The sequence below is a fragment of the Onychomys torridus genome, chromosome 15 (genome assembly GCF_903995425.1).
Source record: "Onychomys torridus chromosome 15, mOncTor1.1, whole genome shotgun sequence".
NCBI lineage: Eukaryota > Metazoa > Chordata > Mammalia > Rodentia > Cricetidae > Onychomys > Onychomys torridus.
The window spans coordinates 22,918,130-22,934,698 of record NC_050457.1 but is presented as its reverse complement, the minus strand read 5'-3'; positions in this window follow the sequence as shown (position 1 = coordinate 22,934,698).

The following is a 16,569-nucleotide window of genomic DNA, read 5'->3' as shown; positions in this document are numbered from 1 at the left end:
AGCCTCCTTGAGATGCGCTTTTAAATCCAGAGTGGAAAGAACTAGACAAGACACGCTCCGCTCTGCCTCCTGCCACCTTCTCCGTACCAGCCAGCAGGGCCTGCCAGGGGCCGCCACTGTTCTTCGCTTCTTATTTCTTCTTCTTCCAGCCTTAATATCACAGGTTTCGTAACTCTGGCCCAGGCTTCCTCTTCTTTTAATACCCACTCTGAAGGAGACAAGTTAGCACTTGTGCTTGGCTTTGAAGCTAACAAATGGGAGCACTCAGAGGGATGTGACCAGAGGCACACAGCTTGGCAGGTGACCCGCTATGACTGATGTTCAAAGCAGCTGTCAGTGAATGGAAGGTAGCCTGCACAAAGGAGCCAGCCAAAAATAACGAGAGAGGTGAAGAGAGGGAGAGCAAGAAGAAAGAGTCACAGCAGGGCACCCTCTGGGGTCATTGTGTCTCCTCTGGTCTAACCCCCTCCCTCCCTTCCTCCACCCAGTCCTCAAACGACCCCCTCCTTCCTCCTCCAAAAGAAAAGTTAAAAGCTTTCTTTTGGGAACAGAGAGGATTGCCCAGACTTCTGCTGTTTACCTTTGGTAGGACAGCCATTGGTGGTGAGTTCAAACACAGGAAAAGACCTCTGGTTACAGGAAGAGCTGCAGACGGGCTGGGAGGTTGGCCTGGGTTCTGCTGGGTCCCTGAGTCTCCAAGGTGGTGCTCAAGTCTGGGATCTGACAGCAGGCCCTTGTCTTGACTGACATCAGGCTCTCAGCCTGCTGCTATTCCTTGGATTATTTCCTTCCCGTAGCGATATTGCTAAAATATAATGCTGGGGAGAACTGGAGAAGTGCAGTTGAGGTGAGGATAAGGAGCGTTACATTACACATACAAACGTCCTTACCTTTCCCAGACTGTGTGCATGTGTGAGTGCATATGTGTGAGTGTGTGTGTATGCATGTTTGTGCATGTGTGAGTACATATGTGTGAGTGTGTGTGTATGCATGTGTAAGTGCATATGTATGAGTGTGTGTGTATGCATGTGTGTGTGCATATGTATGAGTGTGTGTATGCATGTGTGTGCATATGTGTGTGTGTGCATGTGTGAATGCATATGTGTGAGTGTGTGTGTGAGAGTGTGTGTATGCATGTGTGTGTGCATGTGTGTGAGTATGTGTATGTGTGAGTGCATATGTGTGTATATGTGAGTGAGTTGTGTGTGTGTGTGTGTGTGTGTGTGTGTGTGTGTGTGTGTGTGTGTGAGAGAGAGAAAGAGAGAGAGAAAGAGAGAGGTGTGGTGCTGGGATCCCAACCCATGCTTGTGTAGCAAATGCTTTCACTCCCTGTAACCACCTCTCCAGCCTCTTTCCCAGTATTTCTTGAAAACATCATCACAAAAAAGCAAATTCAGGAGTTATATTTGACAATATGCTTTGTGCTTTCAATCACAAAAATGGGACGCCGTTTACAAAGGGGGGGCGCAGTCATTAAAACGGGGTGACAACCCAGGGAAACTGACTCCTCTGACGACCCCTCCCCACAGACGTGATTTGTTGGGGAAAGGGCAGGGAGGCGTCCGCCTTTGCACAGTTCATAAAGTGTGTGTGCAGGAAGCTCCCCAGAGGAGGAGGGATGCTCCAGCTGTGGAAGGGAGCCTCCTGAGAGACAAACACTGTGAGGTGATCAGAACCTTCCCGGCTTTCCCTGCTCCACCCCAGGTTTTTTCCCTCTGATTCCATTTCAAAAATCCCCCTGGCTCCAAGAAACACAAGACTTTCTGGACAGGCCATTTTCAAGCCCATTGTGGGGATCTCCTTCTCTTTCCCTAGTTTTTCTTTTTCTCTTTCTCTTTCCCTCTCTCTTTTCTTTTTCCTGTTTTGAAGACAAGGCCTCTTCATGTGGCCCAAGCTGGCCTCCAACTCAGAATCCTCCTGCCTCAGTTTCATGTCTGGTTCTGAATTTAAACATCTCTCGAAGGTCACAACCCTGTCTTCATCAAGCTCACAGCTGCCGGTCACCACTAGAAGATATTTCTCCACCCAAATAGAAGTGAAGAGCTATGAATCTCCTCCCCAACCATGCTAACCTGACTCCCATCTGGCCCTGCACGGTTGGAGTCCTAGGGAGCAGTAATTTTGCCTCCATTGGCCCACTCAGGAACTCGCCACGCTGTATTTTACTTGGTATGGAATGAATCCATGATGAGAACTTTTGTGTTCCTTTAGACTTTTTGCCTTGATCTTTAGCAGTTTATACCAGATATCTCCCCCTTGCTCCTGTTTTGCTTGGGGTTTTCTCTCCTTTGGAAAAAATGAGATTTCATTTCATGTATTTGAGTGTTCTGCCTGCATGATGGTCTGTGTACCTTGTGTGTACAGTGCCCTTGGAGGTCAGAAGAGGGCATCAGATTTGTTGGAACTGGAGTTACAGACAGTTGTGGCCTGCCATATGGGTGCAGGGAAATGAACTCAGGTACTCTGGAAGAGAAGTCAGTGTTCTTAAATGCTAAACCATCTTTCCGGTCCCCTCTCCTTATGTTGGCATTGACATCTTTCTGTATGTGTGGATATTTTTCATTTCAAGACATAAATGTCTCAGGATTTCAAATGAGTGGATGCCACAGGGCCACTTGTGCTCTTCCCTGGAGCACACACAATGTTATTTCCACTGTAGTATAGGATATATGTGTATATTGCATATGATGTCCCCACAGGGTCGGCACTTCATGCTGTTTGGGAAGCTTGTGGAACCTTTTGGGAAGTGTGGCCTCGATGAAGGAAGTGGGTCACTGAGGTCTTGGGACTGATGGCCAGCCCTACTTGCCGTCCAATGTCTCTTTCCTGCTCTACAGAGATAAGACAAGGTGAACAGTCACAACTGGAGCTACCCCATCCACCATGCCCTCTCCACCATTATCTCCACCACACGCTCTCCACTATTTCCTCTCCACCATGCTAAATGCCTTCTCAATCCATGAGCCAAAGAAAATCCTTCCCCTCTTGAATTGTTTCTAGTAATCTTTTGTATAAGAACAATGTCCAATAAGGACTGACAAGTTTACAATCAAAAAAAGGAACTAGAAAATCATGGAGATTTGCCTTTAAGACTACCTATGGCAGTAGAAACTTGCGTTTGCAATAATTGAAGACTAGGCAATCTGGATACGTCTCCCATTAAAGGTGCCGGAAGAAATGGATGAAAAGAACTTTTAAAAGCTTAAAGTGGCAAAGTATTAAGAAGGTAGTGAAGGTTTACAAAATGAAAAGCTAGATGTAGAAAACCCAGAGAAGACTACATTCAACTGGATCTCATCCTCAGGGCACTTGCTAATCCTTACAAAACTGGTTTGTAACTCAGCTGCATTGTGTTGTCGGTGTGAGGGAGACAAAGCCAAAATCTGCTGTCTCCTAGAGGTGAGGGTTCTCATCGACCACCCTACTTAAAGCTGTGATTCCCAAATGGCTTCTGCTGCAGACAGATGGAAGCCCTGGGGTTCTTAGTCACCAACTATAAGGTGATTTAAAAGCCGATGAAAGACATAAATCCATAGTTCCAGGAAGACTAGCGTGTGACACACGGCACTCCCAGAAGCACCATAGTAAAGCTGCAGAAAACTGATGGAGTGTGTGTACATGGGGCAGAGTACATGTTACCTTCAAAGGAGTAAAAACCGGAATTTTCAAAGTCAAAAGGCAGTAAAACTGTATTATCTGCCCAGAGAAAGAAAACAGATGCCCACTTAGAATCCTAAAATTCTATTATCATTTGTTTAAATGAGTTTTGGAAATCCCAGAACTTATACTTACGGGAGAAATGAAAGGATCCAGATGGAAGGCCCAAGATGCAAAAAGAAATAAAGAAAAAAAAGTATCTAGTGGAGTTTAAAAATTATATAGAATTATAAGTCACTAAATAGCAAATTAGTTGAGATGTAAGTGAATGGGGTTTAACATGTTGATGTTTCCAAATTATACCCGATAGTGGTAAAAATCAATATTCATATAACATTTTAATAAGTTAATGCAAGGTTAAAATGAAATAATAGTAGCAACTATAATTTTAGACTAGCTACCAAAAATAGATAATTCCAAAATACCAAGATTTCTAAACAAGTAAAAGAGAAAAATAATGCTTAAAAAAACATCCAAAAGAAGTCAAGAAAGAGAGGAGAGAGAGAGAGAGAAAGAAGAATGAAATTATAGGTAGACTAAACCTCCAAAACATGAGTAATTACACTAAATGTAAATGGGCTAAGCTTGCTCTTGCTTAGTAAATGCGCAGACGACAGTGGAAGAGCATGAGAAGACATGTGGGGTTGATGATAGGAAGCCTAAATCCTAGTTGGGTATCATCAGAACATGGGATTCTGAGCAATAGTCGCACAGGAAATGAGGTCATTAGGTTGGATAATGGGTGCACTTGAGCCCATCTTTTCAGATTTTGTTCGTATGGCCTCGTTCCAAAGGTCCCATTAGCTTATGGCTTACGTCTCCTGTGAATAAGAGCTGGTTATGTTCCCAGAAGGAAAGGACGCCCTCTGCTGAGATGAAATGGAATTGTTTTAAGGCTCAGGTGTATTATGGGGCAAGATAACTGAGAAGGCACATGGAATATGGAAGAGGTGGCTGGGAGGAGTATTGCAAAGATGCCATCGCTGTTCCTGAGAGAGATAAAGAAAGACAATCTTTGCATAGCTTTATTTCCCCCTGAACATGGACAGTATCTGGATGTGACTCTTAAAATGTCACAATCCACCAACTTTGAGTTGTGCCAGATGAGGGCAGAGTGGGAACATGACAAGCATGTGTCAGGACCCATTGAGCTGCTGTGTCAACAACCTGCTTTTTCAAACCCTAGAAACACCACATCTTTATTCTTTATACTATACTGAGTGTGGATTATATTCTGTGGCTGGCCTGGAAACCTGTTGCTTGATGCTACCTGCTTCCAAGTGACCGTCAATCAGAGGTCAGTGCTGCTGAATATAAATAAACATCAGTGATACATGTGAGTTTAAGTGTTCTGGTGACCACATTAGAAAGAAATTAATTTCAATTGTGTATTTTATTCAACCAAGTGTATGTTAAATATTATAATTAGACATACAATCAGCAAAAATATTACAATCACTTTTATATTAAAATTGGATAGACATTTTGCCCTGAGCACATATCTCTATTCAGGCTAGCCATATATCAGGTGCTTCAAAGTCTTATGTGTTGCCGGGTGGTGGTGGTGCACGCCTTCAATCCCAGCACTCAGGAGGCAGAGCCAGGTGGATCTCTGTGAGTTTGAGGCCAGCCTGGTCTACAAAGTGAGTTCTAGGAAAGGCACAAAAGCTATACAGAGAAACTGTGTCCTGAAAACAAAAAACAAAAGTCTTATGTGGCTAGTGGCTGCCCATCTAGATGGTTCTATCCAGACCTAGGGGGCACTGCAGCTACCCCTGACACTGTTGCACCAAGGTTAGCGGTGAATGAGCAACACAGGCAGTTAGGATGGACTTTGCCTAGTCAGCCCTGCATGCCTCAGAAGCCAGGGTATGCTCGGATTTCAGCCTCCTCAGAGCTTCTCCCAGAAACATCAAGGCTGACACCAAGGCTAAGAGTGTGCCCAGGTCACTGGCAGGCCTCTTCCCTGGCTGCGGGGTTATTCCGCCGGGGGGTGGGGGTGGGGGTGGGGGGGTGGGGGGAGGTGCAGTGACATGTCCTGCCCACATACTGCAGTCGGGACTATACTTGAAATCACAAGAAGAAATGATCTTGCCTCTCTTTCTGAAAACTTCTGTTATGGTTACTCTCCCTCGTCAACTTGAGTGATTTAAAAGTCACCTAAGAGACAAGGCTCTTAGAGCATGTTTGAGCATGGCGCCAGGGCATTTCCGGGGAGCATCCACAGAGGAAGGAATGTGGTAGCATTGTCCTGTGGGCTGGGATCTTCGGTTGAATAAAGCACAAAGGCGGGAAAAGCAGGCTAAGCACCAACACTCATCTCTCTGTGTCCTGAGGGCAGAGGCAGTGTGACCAGCCATCTCACACTTCCGTCACCATGCCTTCCCATCACGGTGGGCCAAATCCTTTCTTTTATGCATATCTATACCCATTAGTAAGTAGACTTTATTTTTTTTAAAATAAAAAAATTTTATTCTTTTATAGTTTCATGTGTGTATAATGTATTTTGGTTATATTAACCACAATTACTTTTTTTTTTAAAATCAAATTCCCCTCCCACTAAACCTTTTCTTCTCAACAAGGCCTCCCTCCTCTTACTTTCTCATTTTTCTTTGTGGCCCACACTTAATTATGGCTGCATGGAAGTGAGATTATTTATTTGAAAAGACAACCTACCCCCACTGGGGACTATAGCACTAAGGAATGTGACTTAACCTCCCTTGGTGCTCATTAGCTGCCTACAGTCCCTCAGGTAGGCTTTAGGAGCCCCTCTCCCATTCATGATGGAATGTTTATGTAGCCTATCTAATGCAAGTCTATAACAACCCTGTCAGATCCACACCATAGTATTTCAAAACACTTTTTCTCATCCTCTGGCCCTTGTGTTCTTTCCAACCCTCTCCCACAATGATCTCTGGGACTTGCAGGAGGCAATACAGATGTCCTATGCTGTAGAACAATCTTTTCCACACTAAATATGTATTACTCTCATTGGTTAATAAAGAGCTGACTGGCCACTAGCTAGGCAGAATTTTCAGGGCAGATAGAATGCTGGAAAGAAGAAGGGCAGTCTCTTGCAAGCAAAACACAGAGGAAGCAGGAGATGAACATGCTGTACTGAGATAAGGTACCAAGCCCCATGGTATAACATAAATAAAAATATGGGTCAATTTAAATTGTAAGAGCTAGTTAGTGACAAGCCTGAGCTACCAACCAAGCATTTATAATTGATATTAAGTCTCAGTGTGGGTATTTGGGAGCAGCTGGTGAGACAGAGCTGACTAGTGGTCTGATGAAAAAGCTCTGATTACAGTCCTATTTAAGGCTAAGCAGGCAATGGTCACTTATTGTCATCACTTTGACCAATTATGAGTCTGTATTAACTGTCACCCACAGCAAACAGAAGTTTCTCTGATCAAGGTTGAATGCTACACTAACATGGCTATAAACAAATATTTAGAAGAAAATTTTATACAATGTATTTTAGCAAAGCAACAGTAGTATATGCCCGCTTAGGGCCAATGACCTCTCCATGGGGCTTTTGACCAGGTTTACAGTACCAGGGACAAATCCCTGCTGTGAAGTGGGTCTCAAATCTAATCAGGAATTGATTACTCCATGACAATCATACCACTCCTGCATCAATGGGTTCCTCTCCTGGCAGATTGACATTGTAGTTTTGGGTAAAATTGTTGGTGATATTTCTCCCTCAACAGCCTACATGGTACCTTCCAGCACCATGAAAGGTAGACAGCAGGGAGAAAGCTCCCAGCTCAGTTTCTGCTTGATTTCTCTAGTCCGGAAACCAAAATGTGTGATGTCTTCAGCAATGGAGTATTATCATCTAGTTCTAGTGTGTAATTAAGAACAATGGCAAATGCCTATGTGGTTTTGGAGGTCTCTGGGCAGTCCCACAGAGAGCAATTGGGATTTTCACTTAATTAACACAGGACTTGAGGGAACAGCATTGTCTGCATATGCAAGGTACCTCCCTTCAAGCTCTGCCCCTCTTCCTCCTCCTCCTCTTCCTCCTCTTCTCCTTCTAATATATTTTAATTAGCTTATCAAGTATAGTCCATACATCTTTATTTTTGATTAGCTTTTCCCTCCAACTCATCTCTCCCATCCTTCACTCCATCTCCATTTAAATCTTTATATCTTCAATATTCTTCTCCTTTCCTATCATCTGTGTTCTGTCCTCTTTCCTTGAAGGCATCCCTCCTTCCCTCTACGACTCTTTTCTGACTTCCTCACCTCTACGGGTACTCCAAGTTAAATATATAAATCTAAAAATTCAAAGGTAGGCTCTACATTTGAGAAAGGATATGCAACATTTGTCTTTATGGGCCCCAGTCATCTATCTGACCCAGCCATATTTCCCATTTCCATCCATTTCCTGCAGAGTTAATGATTCTATTTTCCCTAAAATTCCATGGTATAGCACATTTTTATTATCTATCTTTTGATGGATGCCTAGATTGATTCTATTTTCCAGCTATTGTAATAGAGTAGCAGTGAACATGGATGTTCAAGTCCCCCTATAGCAAAGGGGTTCTCAACCTTCCTAATGCTGCGACCCTTTACCACAGTTCCTCATGTTGTGGTGACCCCCAACCATAAGATTATTTCATTGTTATTACTACTTTGTAACTGCAATTTTGCTACTTTTCTAAATATCTGATATGCAGGACCCAAAGGGGTCGTGACCATATGTTGAGAACCATTTCTAAAGCAGATTAGATAGTCTTTTGGGTATATTATCAAGATGGTATGGCTGGGTTATATGATAGCTCCATTGTGGTGGTGGTGGTGTGGTGGTGGTGTGGTGGTGTGGTGGTGTGGTGGTGTGGTGGTGTGGTGGTGTGGTGTGGTGGTGGTGTGGTGGTGGTGGTGGTTATGGTGGTGGTGGTGGTGGTTATGGTGGTGGTGGTGGTTATCGTTGTCATTGTTATTGGTGATATGTGGGGGCATGTGCATGCCAGAATGTGTATGTGGCAGTCAGTAGACAACTTTCATGAGTCAGTTCTCACCTTCCATCCTGTTAAAGCAGAGTCTCTGATGGTGATTCTGTCAAGCTGCACGCTCTAAACTTCCTGTCTCTACCTTGTGTCTGGCTGTGGAAGGGCTGTGACTACAGGGATACACTATAGAATCAGAAGATTTTTTTTTGTATTTTGAGACTCAACATTCATTTCTACTTCCTATTGTATCATTTTCTTGGTTTTAGTTCCTTCAATATTCTAGTTATTATCCCTGACAGATAAAGAGCCAGAAAACGTTTTCTCCCACCCTGTAAGTGGTCTCTTCACTCACTTGCCTGCTTCCTTTCCTGTACAGAAGGATTTTAGTTCCATATGGTTCCAGTTTTTCACTGTTCATTATGAGCTGAAGGTGACATGAGAAAAATTCCAGCAGCTGGAAAGCAAGGAAAGAAATTCGTGTGAGAAATATCAGAGAGCGAGAACCTCTGTGCTCTCCCTCAGAACTACAACAAAACCTTCCCTTCGACCATGCCTTAGATAGGCTGTGTCCTCCCTTTCCCCACCGTGTGTGCCCCCACAGTTAATTCTTACTAATTCCCATTTGTGATAGGTGCAATGCTGGTCGCTCTTAATAAAACTGTATGTCATTCATAAAAAATTCAGGCCGGGGCTGAGCGTGGGAGTAACAAATGTGTCCTATCTTCTTGAGCTATTCCATAAGGACAACCAGAAAGCCCAAAGATTTGATGGCAGATTCAATGGCAGTTTTCTCAGGTGGGCTCATGAGAACATAGTTTTTTGGTTTTTTGTTTTTTTTTCAGTCTATTGTAATGACTATTGTCCAAGACAGTCTGCTCAGCTGAGTTGAATATGCCCACAAATTTGCTTAGTATTTCTCAAATAAGGATGCTAATAAAATAAATAAAGAAACCACACACTAATGGTAAGCAAACACACTGTAAATAAAGGGTTCAGTGATCAAAGTCCCAGTCTGAGTTCTTTTCACAGTATGCTATGGGAAAACTTTCATTCAGCCAACTCCTCAGCAAAGGAAATAGATAAAAACAACTAACTATAATTATAGGCAGGAAAGAATTCTACAAAGAAAAAAAAAAGAAAAGAAACAGTAGAAAATAATGAAGCAGGGGCAGGCAATGTCTAAGTAGAGTGCTTAGGCTCTGAGGATGTGGTCTACAACCCTAGGTGAACAAGGGAGCCAGAACTTCTAAAGAGACAAAGGAAGAGGGTCAGGAGAGAGGAAGCCGGTGGTAAGGATGCTGTAAAACAGGAAGTTGCTTTGTATGCTGAAGCCCTTGGGAGGGGACCAGGTGGCCAGAGCAGGAGAGGTCATCTATTAGATGGAATGTGTTCACAGGAAGAAGTGAGTATGGCTAGTGATCAATAAAGGCTGGCTCTACCAATTTGCCAGTTTTCTGCTCATGGCAATGCAAAACTGTACAACTGTTGTGAGGAAATAGTTCGCTGTTTTCCTACAAAAGCAAGTGTACATCTGTGATTGACAAGAGTCAGCCATTTCCCCATTGGTATTTGCCAAAGCTTGTGTCTGCATGAGGAATTTCAACAAATGCTCCTGTGGCTTTATGGCTCAAAACACAGGAACCCAGTTTGTTTGGTTTTTTTTTTTTGTTTGTTTGTTTGTTTTTGTTTTTTTTAATAAAATGTTAACAAATATTTTTAAAGAAAGCTCTTAAAGAGAGAATATTTTAGAAAGGCACATTAGTGGAATGGAATAATACTGAGCAATAAAAGGTACAAACCAATGAACAAATACAAAAAAAAGATATTTATAGTGAATATAGTTTAAATAGAAAGTAGAAAAATACTAAAAACTCTACAAATTAATGTGTATTTAGCAAAGTCACATGCTTTAAAGACAAAAATCATATATATTTTAGATATGAAAAGAAAATAGGAGCAATAAAAATGTTAAAGTGATTCAAAATATTATCATTCAGGCTAGCAATTGAATTAGCAATAGTAATTATTGCTCAATTCATAGTGATCTCTGAAAACATGAAATACTTTTTGGTCAACTTAACACAACATATATGGTACCTACACACACCAGAATCTAAGACAGATCATGAAGAAAAATTAAGGAAGATTTAAATAAATGCAATAATATGACATACCCCAAAGTGGACGCGAGTTGAGTTCTCCTCAAATTGATACATAAATTCAGTGAAATTCCAACCAAACTTATGGAAAGTATGCCTGGGGGGCGGGGTTGTAAAAACTGCAGTTTATTGTTCTTTACTGGAATAGCAAAGTACCTACAGAAACAAAAGCGATTTGAGAGAGAGCACAGTGAAAGACCCTGGACTAATTATTCTCAGTGTGTAAAGGAGCTACAGGAACTAAGGAAACAGCAGACATCCAGATCAATGGAGAGTTCAGAAAAGGCCTCATTCTGAATCAATGATAAGTAGATTTTTTTAAAGTGTAATAGCAATTCAATGGGGCGGGGTGGGGTGGGGTGAGAAAGTCTATTTAACAAATGATATTTTTTTTTTTTAATATTTTATTTTATTTTATGTGCATTGGCATTTTGCCTGAATGTATGTCTGTGTGAAGGTGTCAGATCTTGGAGTTATAGAGAGTTGTTAGTTGCCATGTGGTTGCTGGAAATTGAACCTAGGTCTTCTGGAAGAGCAGTCTGTGCTCTTAACCACTGAGCCATCTCTCCAGCCCCAACAAATGATTTTTTAAACAGTCAGGGTTCAGTAGGCAAAATGAATCTTGGCCCTCACTGAAAGGTTGATAAACGGCACTGGTGGTGGCGCTCGTTGCCGTGTGGAAAGGTCCCAATCACAACAGAACCGTGTTAGTGTTCAGAGGTTTATTAGGAGGGGAAAAGGTGGGGAAGGGGACCAGGCCTAGTGAGAGAGAAAGATGGTGGGATCAGGGAAGAGGGGAGCAGAGAGAGCAGGGAGCAGAGAACAGAGAGAGCGTGGGGTCTGCATCTGGCTTTTAAGGCGCAGATTGTATGACCACACCATATATACATAGTCGCCAGGGACCCCTGATGATGTAAGACACAAGACCCAGAGCTGCATATACACAGGAGTAAAGGAAGGATTCTAACATTCTAGAATTTTTGCTTATTATAAAAAAGCAAGTGAATAGGAATGGGGCATCATTTCTCCAAGAAAAACTGCTTCCAGTTGACTTGGTGGGCATCGGTTGGCTCTTAGAGGGGGTAGGGAAGGGGGCCTTCTGAGGTAGACAGGCGTCCTGGGATGGTGGGCTGTCCTGCTGCTCTGGAGCCATCCATTCCTCTTGGCTTGGCACTCTGGCCACTTTTGTATCTGACAGGATGCTGGTGAGACAGAAAAAGCCTGAAGTAGATTCGACCTGTCCAGATGGATTTAAACTGGTTTCTGGAGCTCGGGGGAAAAAAATTGAACGTGTTAAGAAGCAGCCATGAGAAAATTAGTGATCATTATAGTGTTTAGTACTCTGCTTATATTGGTTAGTGTTAATGAGAGAGAGAGAGAGACTGGAACATGTTTTTAAGCTTTATCAGAGACAGGTTATTTTAAGGCACCTGTTTCCATTACTAGTTTAGCATCCAGGAGACACAGGAAATCAATTGTTGAGAGCATTTAACAGTAATAGATGGTTATATTAAAATCTGTTTTTGTAGAACCCAGACACTTTAGGGTCTGGGGGTGTAAATATCTTTTAGATGTTACAGTTTCTTACTTGATGATCCCTAGACTCCCGTTCTGTGGTGGTCCAAAGCAGCCATTAGCTGAGCAGTTAATTAGAAGAGGGAAATAGGGAGAGAAAAGCTTGTGGGGTGAGAACTCATTTTTGGAATTAGGGACAAGGCAGAGGTCAGGGCCCTGTCTGTGCACGAGGAGGAGAATCACTGCTGACAGGTCTGGAGTGAGGCACATGGAGGGAGCAATGAAATGGAAGCTCCTACCTTAGCTGGAAAATCTTTTCCCATTAAGTGCAAGTACAATTAAGTCTGGGGAGGGGGGTAAGGCTGTCCTCCCTATACCAACAATAGGGAAATGAGGAGAGGTGAGACCCCAAAACTCCCAGGACTGGGTGAGTGACTCTGGTATCCAGAAGGAAAGAAATGGATCGCTTCCATGCTGCGTTCTAAGTTCCCTACAAGCAAGCCTGTGGCCGAGCCTAGGTCTGCTGGAGGTCTTAGGTTGATGTTCCCTTGCCCCTTTGTGCCTAGGTGCAGTCAGCTGACTGGTTGTCTTTCTAGGCAGTGCTTTGAACAAGGCTCAATTGATGGGCTGGCAGGGCACACACTAGCCCACGTGGCCTTTTTTTTTTTTTTTTTTTTCCTGCACTTAAAACAGGAACCCAATGGCGTTTGGGAGCCAGCGAGTGCCAGCACTTGGTAATTCTGTTCTTGGGCTTTTTCATCTCTCCCCTGGCACACCTTAAATGCCACAGCTGAAGCTTGCACCTGTGAGGTCAGGAGCCTTGCTCTCCAGATGCTTATGTTTTAGCCCTTTGTTGGGGACATCTGGGAGACAAGAGATGTGTTTTACTCTGTGTCTTGATTTTTTTTTTTTAAATGTCTGCTGGCTTGGGGACAGCTTTAGGAAGACCTGCCAGGAGGCAGGCTATAAACTGGTCTCTGGCTAAAGAGCCATCCTGATTACTGTAAACTTACTTGCATGGATCCTAACCTGCTTTCAGACCCGGCTGTGCTTCTCAGGGCAGCTTGAGAATGAGTGAGAAGAGTTAAGATGAGTTAAAGTGGAAGACAGGGTTGGGCAGAAGCGGCCCACCCAACACTGAAGAGTGGAGAACAGAAGTCAGATAGACAGTAGTGGTTGTACATGGCAGAGAAAGAGTCAGAAATGGAGCTGGAGAAGGGTTCAGAGCTTCAGTAGAAAGCTTGGGGATGAGGTAACTCTTTTCATTTGCCCGTTCACTGGCAGAAGTTAGATAATTCCTGTGAAATATCGGGGTTGAAACAGCCAGATTTAATGGTATCCACCCCTATCCCATGGCTGTATCGGGGGGGGGGAGAGAGAGAGAGAGAGAGAGAGAGAGAGAGAGAGAGGGGAAGAAATTAAAAAATTAAAATAACCAACCAGGATCAGACTCCAGTCCCAGGCATTCCTGAGGTAAGAGAAGGATCTATTAATCAGTACAGGTTACTCCCCGCTTCATCAAGAGAGGAATAAGAGCTGGGAGCATACGCAGCACGAGGACCCCCGCCCCCGGGGTCTGACAGCATTGACCTCTTTATCAAGAGAGAAAATGAGTTGGTGCCAGCGCAACCGGAGGGCGCCCTGGGGATCCAGCGAGAGGAGTATGGCTCAGGCTGCAGTTGCAGGAAACAGTGGGGGGAACTCACCAATCTTCGTGGCATGTGTGGTGTGTGCCAAGCGGTCCTGTGGCTGAGCAAATGAAAAAGCGTAGCGTAGCATGAAGTTGCAGGTCCTTGGTACAGGCTTCTGACAACGCTCAGCCCTGGAGGCTGAGTGAACAGAATTCCCTGTCCGAGTCCGAGGCACCAATGAAAAGGATGATAAACTAGGCTGGTTACCTCGTGGAAAGGTCATGGTCACAACAGAACCCAGTGTTAGTTTTTAGAGCTTTATTAGGAGGGAAAGGGCAGAGCAGAGCAGGGAGCAGAGAAAGCATGGGGTCTGCATCCAGCTTTTAAGGCACAGATTGAGTGACCACACGGCACGTACATAGTCACTAGTGCCCCCTGATGACGTAAGACACAAGACCCCAAGCTGTGCATGTGCAGGAGTGAGGGCAGGATTCTAACACTTACCTCAAGGAATCACCCCAATCTATTTCATAGACTTAAGTATGAAGCTGCACCCCTGTGGTGATTGGAAATGGTTTGTTGCTGAAGGGTCTGTGTTAATGATCTGAACTTAATACAGCTGTGTGTGTCCTGAGGCCCTTCAAGAAGTAAAACCTGGTGAGAGGTCTGAGGTGGGGAGGAATTGTGGGTGCTGGTCTCTCTCTCTGATCTCCTATCCGAAGACAGCATGCCCCCTCTTACATGCCCTGTGTTCCTGTCACTCAGCGTTTGCCGTGAGTGCTCTCCAGAGCCTGAGGTGTGTGTGTGCTTTGCCCCTGTGCCTATACTGCCAACTTGAAGGGCGTCTGTCAGTCTGGCCATGGAGTCAGATGTCCAGTATACACACGTACACTAAACATGCTCAGAGCCCGGCTCCCTTTACATACACTGCGCTACAGAGATGGAGATGTTTCTGGACAGGCTCAAACTCTTGATTGGAGTCCAGCACTTATTAGCCTCAAGCTTCTTGCCACTGCTTTCCTCAACTGTGAAAATGGGACCTGATTCCCACTCTCTCCCTCAAGTGCCAGCTGCCAGACTCAATATCTAGACATTATATCAGGAAGTGTTCCTCTGTTAAAGGACTGTAATCCCTGACCAGTGCAGAGTCAATTGAGGTAGCCAAGAGTCCTTGGTGGAGTCGTCATTCTCCTTGTGCTTTCTTTGGTTAGAGTCTCGGTTAAGTGTCAAAGAACTGGTAAGTGCCGAGTGAAGCTGCTGAGGTGGATGGACAAGAGAAGTCACCAGTGTAGCAGGAATCTTAACAGGTCTTATTAATAAAATCAAACCTGAGCTGGGTATTGGGGTGAATGCTGGAAGATCAGAGAAGCAGAACAAACCACAGCTACCTCACCTCACCAGTTCCTCAGCTGATCTTGTTTCCTCAGACTGGAAGCCTCTGAGTCCTCATGCAAATGGGTCTCAGCTGAACTGCCTAAAAGCTTAACCAGCCAAATGCTTCTAGTTTCTGGTCTTCAAGCATTGTATACCTTTCTGCTGTCAGCCCTCACTCCCTGGGAATGAAGGTGTGAGTCACCATGCTTGGCTGTATCCTTGAACACACAGAAATCCTGGTAGGTCTCTGCCTCTGGAATGCTAGGATTAAAGGCATGTGCTACCACTGCCTAACCTCTATGTTTAATATGTGGCTGTTCTGTCTCTGACCCCAGATAAGTTTATTAGAGTGCGCAATATCTCGGGGAACACAATGCCACCACACACCAGCCTGCCATTGGCTCTTACTGTGTATTCGGTGATGCTCTATGGCTGTCCCAACAGATGTGTCAGTTCCTGCCTTGGAGAGCTTACAGTTGAGTCAGGGTTAAACATCACCCAGAGTGGCTTATCACTGTGCAGAAACCAGGAAGATCTAGTGAGATGAGTGTCTTAGTCGTAATGAGATGGTTAAGCTGTTTTCAGGAAAGTTTGAAGGATATATCAAAGAATAGAGAGCTCAATGAAGTACTGGAAAATTGAAAGTCAAGTCTCAGAAAAACTAATGTAAAGGCAATATGCCTATATCATGGTCCATGAAGAAATCCAATGTTTTAGTGCTACACCAGTCTCCATGTAGAATTGGTATCAACGTGTTCCCTTGTGGATACCGAGATTCACCATTGCTCAAGTCTGCTACATGAAATTGTTGAGATTTGATGATAGGTACACATAATTCATTAGTGTATTATCTCTTCTGCATATTCTAAAATTTTCCCACTATTAAAAACCAATACAAAGCACTTATAGTGGTGTAAGATACAAAGTCTCACTCTGTAGCCCAGGCTGACCTTGAACAAAAAAATCCTCCTGCTTCATCCCCCAAGCACTGGCCCTGAACTTCTAATCATACAATTCAGTGGTGTGTTATTTGCTTATAGACTACACAATTCCTCTGTATGCTTTCAAACATCTTGACATTGACTTATAAAACGTTAAGTAGTTAGTTGTTAAACATATCATTCAGGAAATAATGTCCAAGTCAACAATCTGTATATGTTCAATATAGATATGTGTGCTTCTCTAATACTTTTCATCCATCATTGGTTGAACCCTTCGCTGTGGAACCTGCAGACATGGAAGACTGATGATACTTAAAACAGAAGTACATCA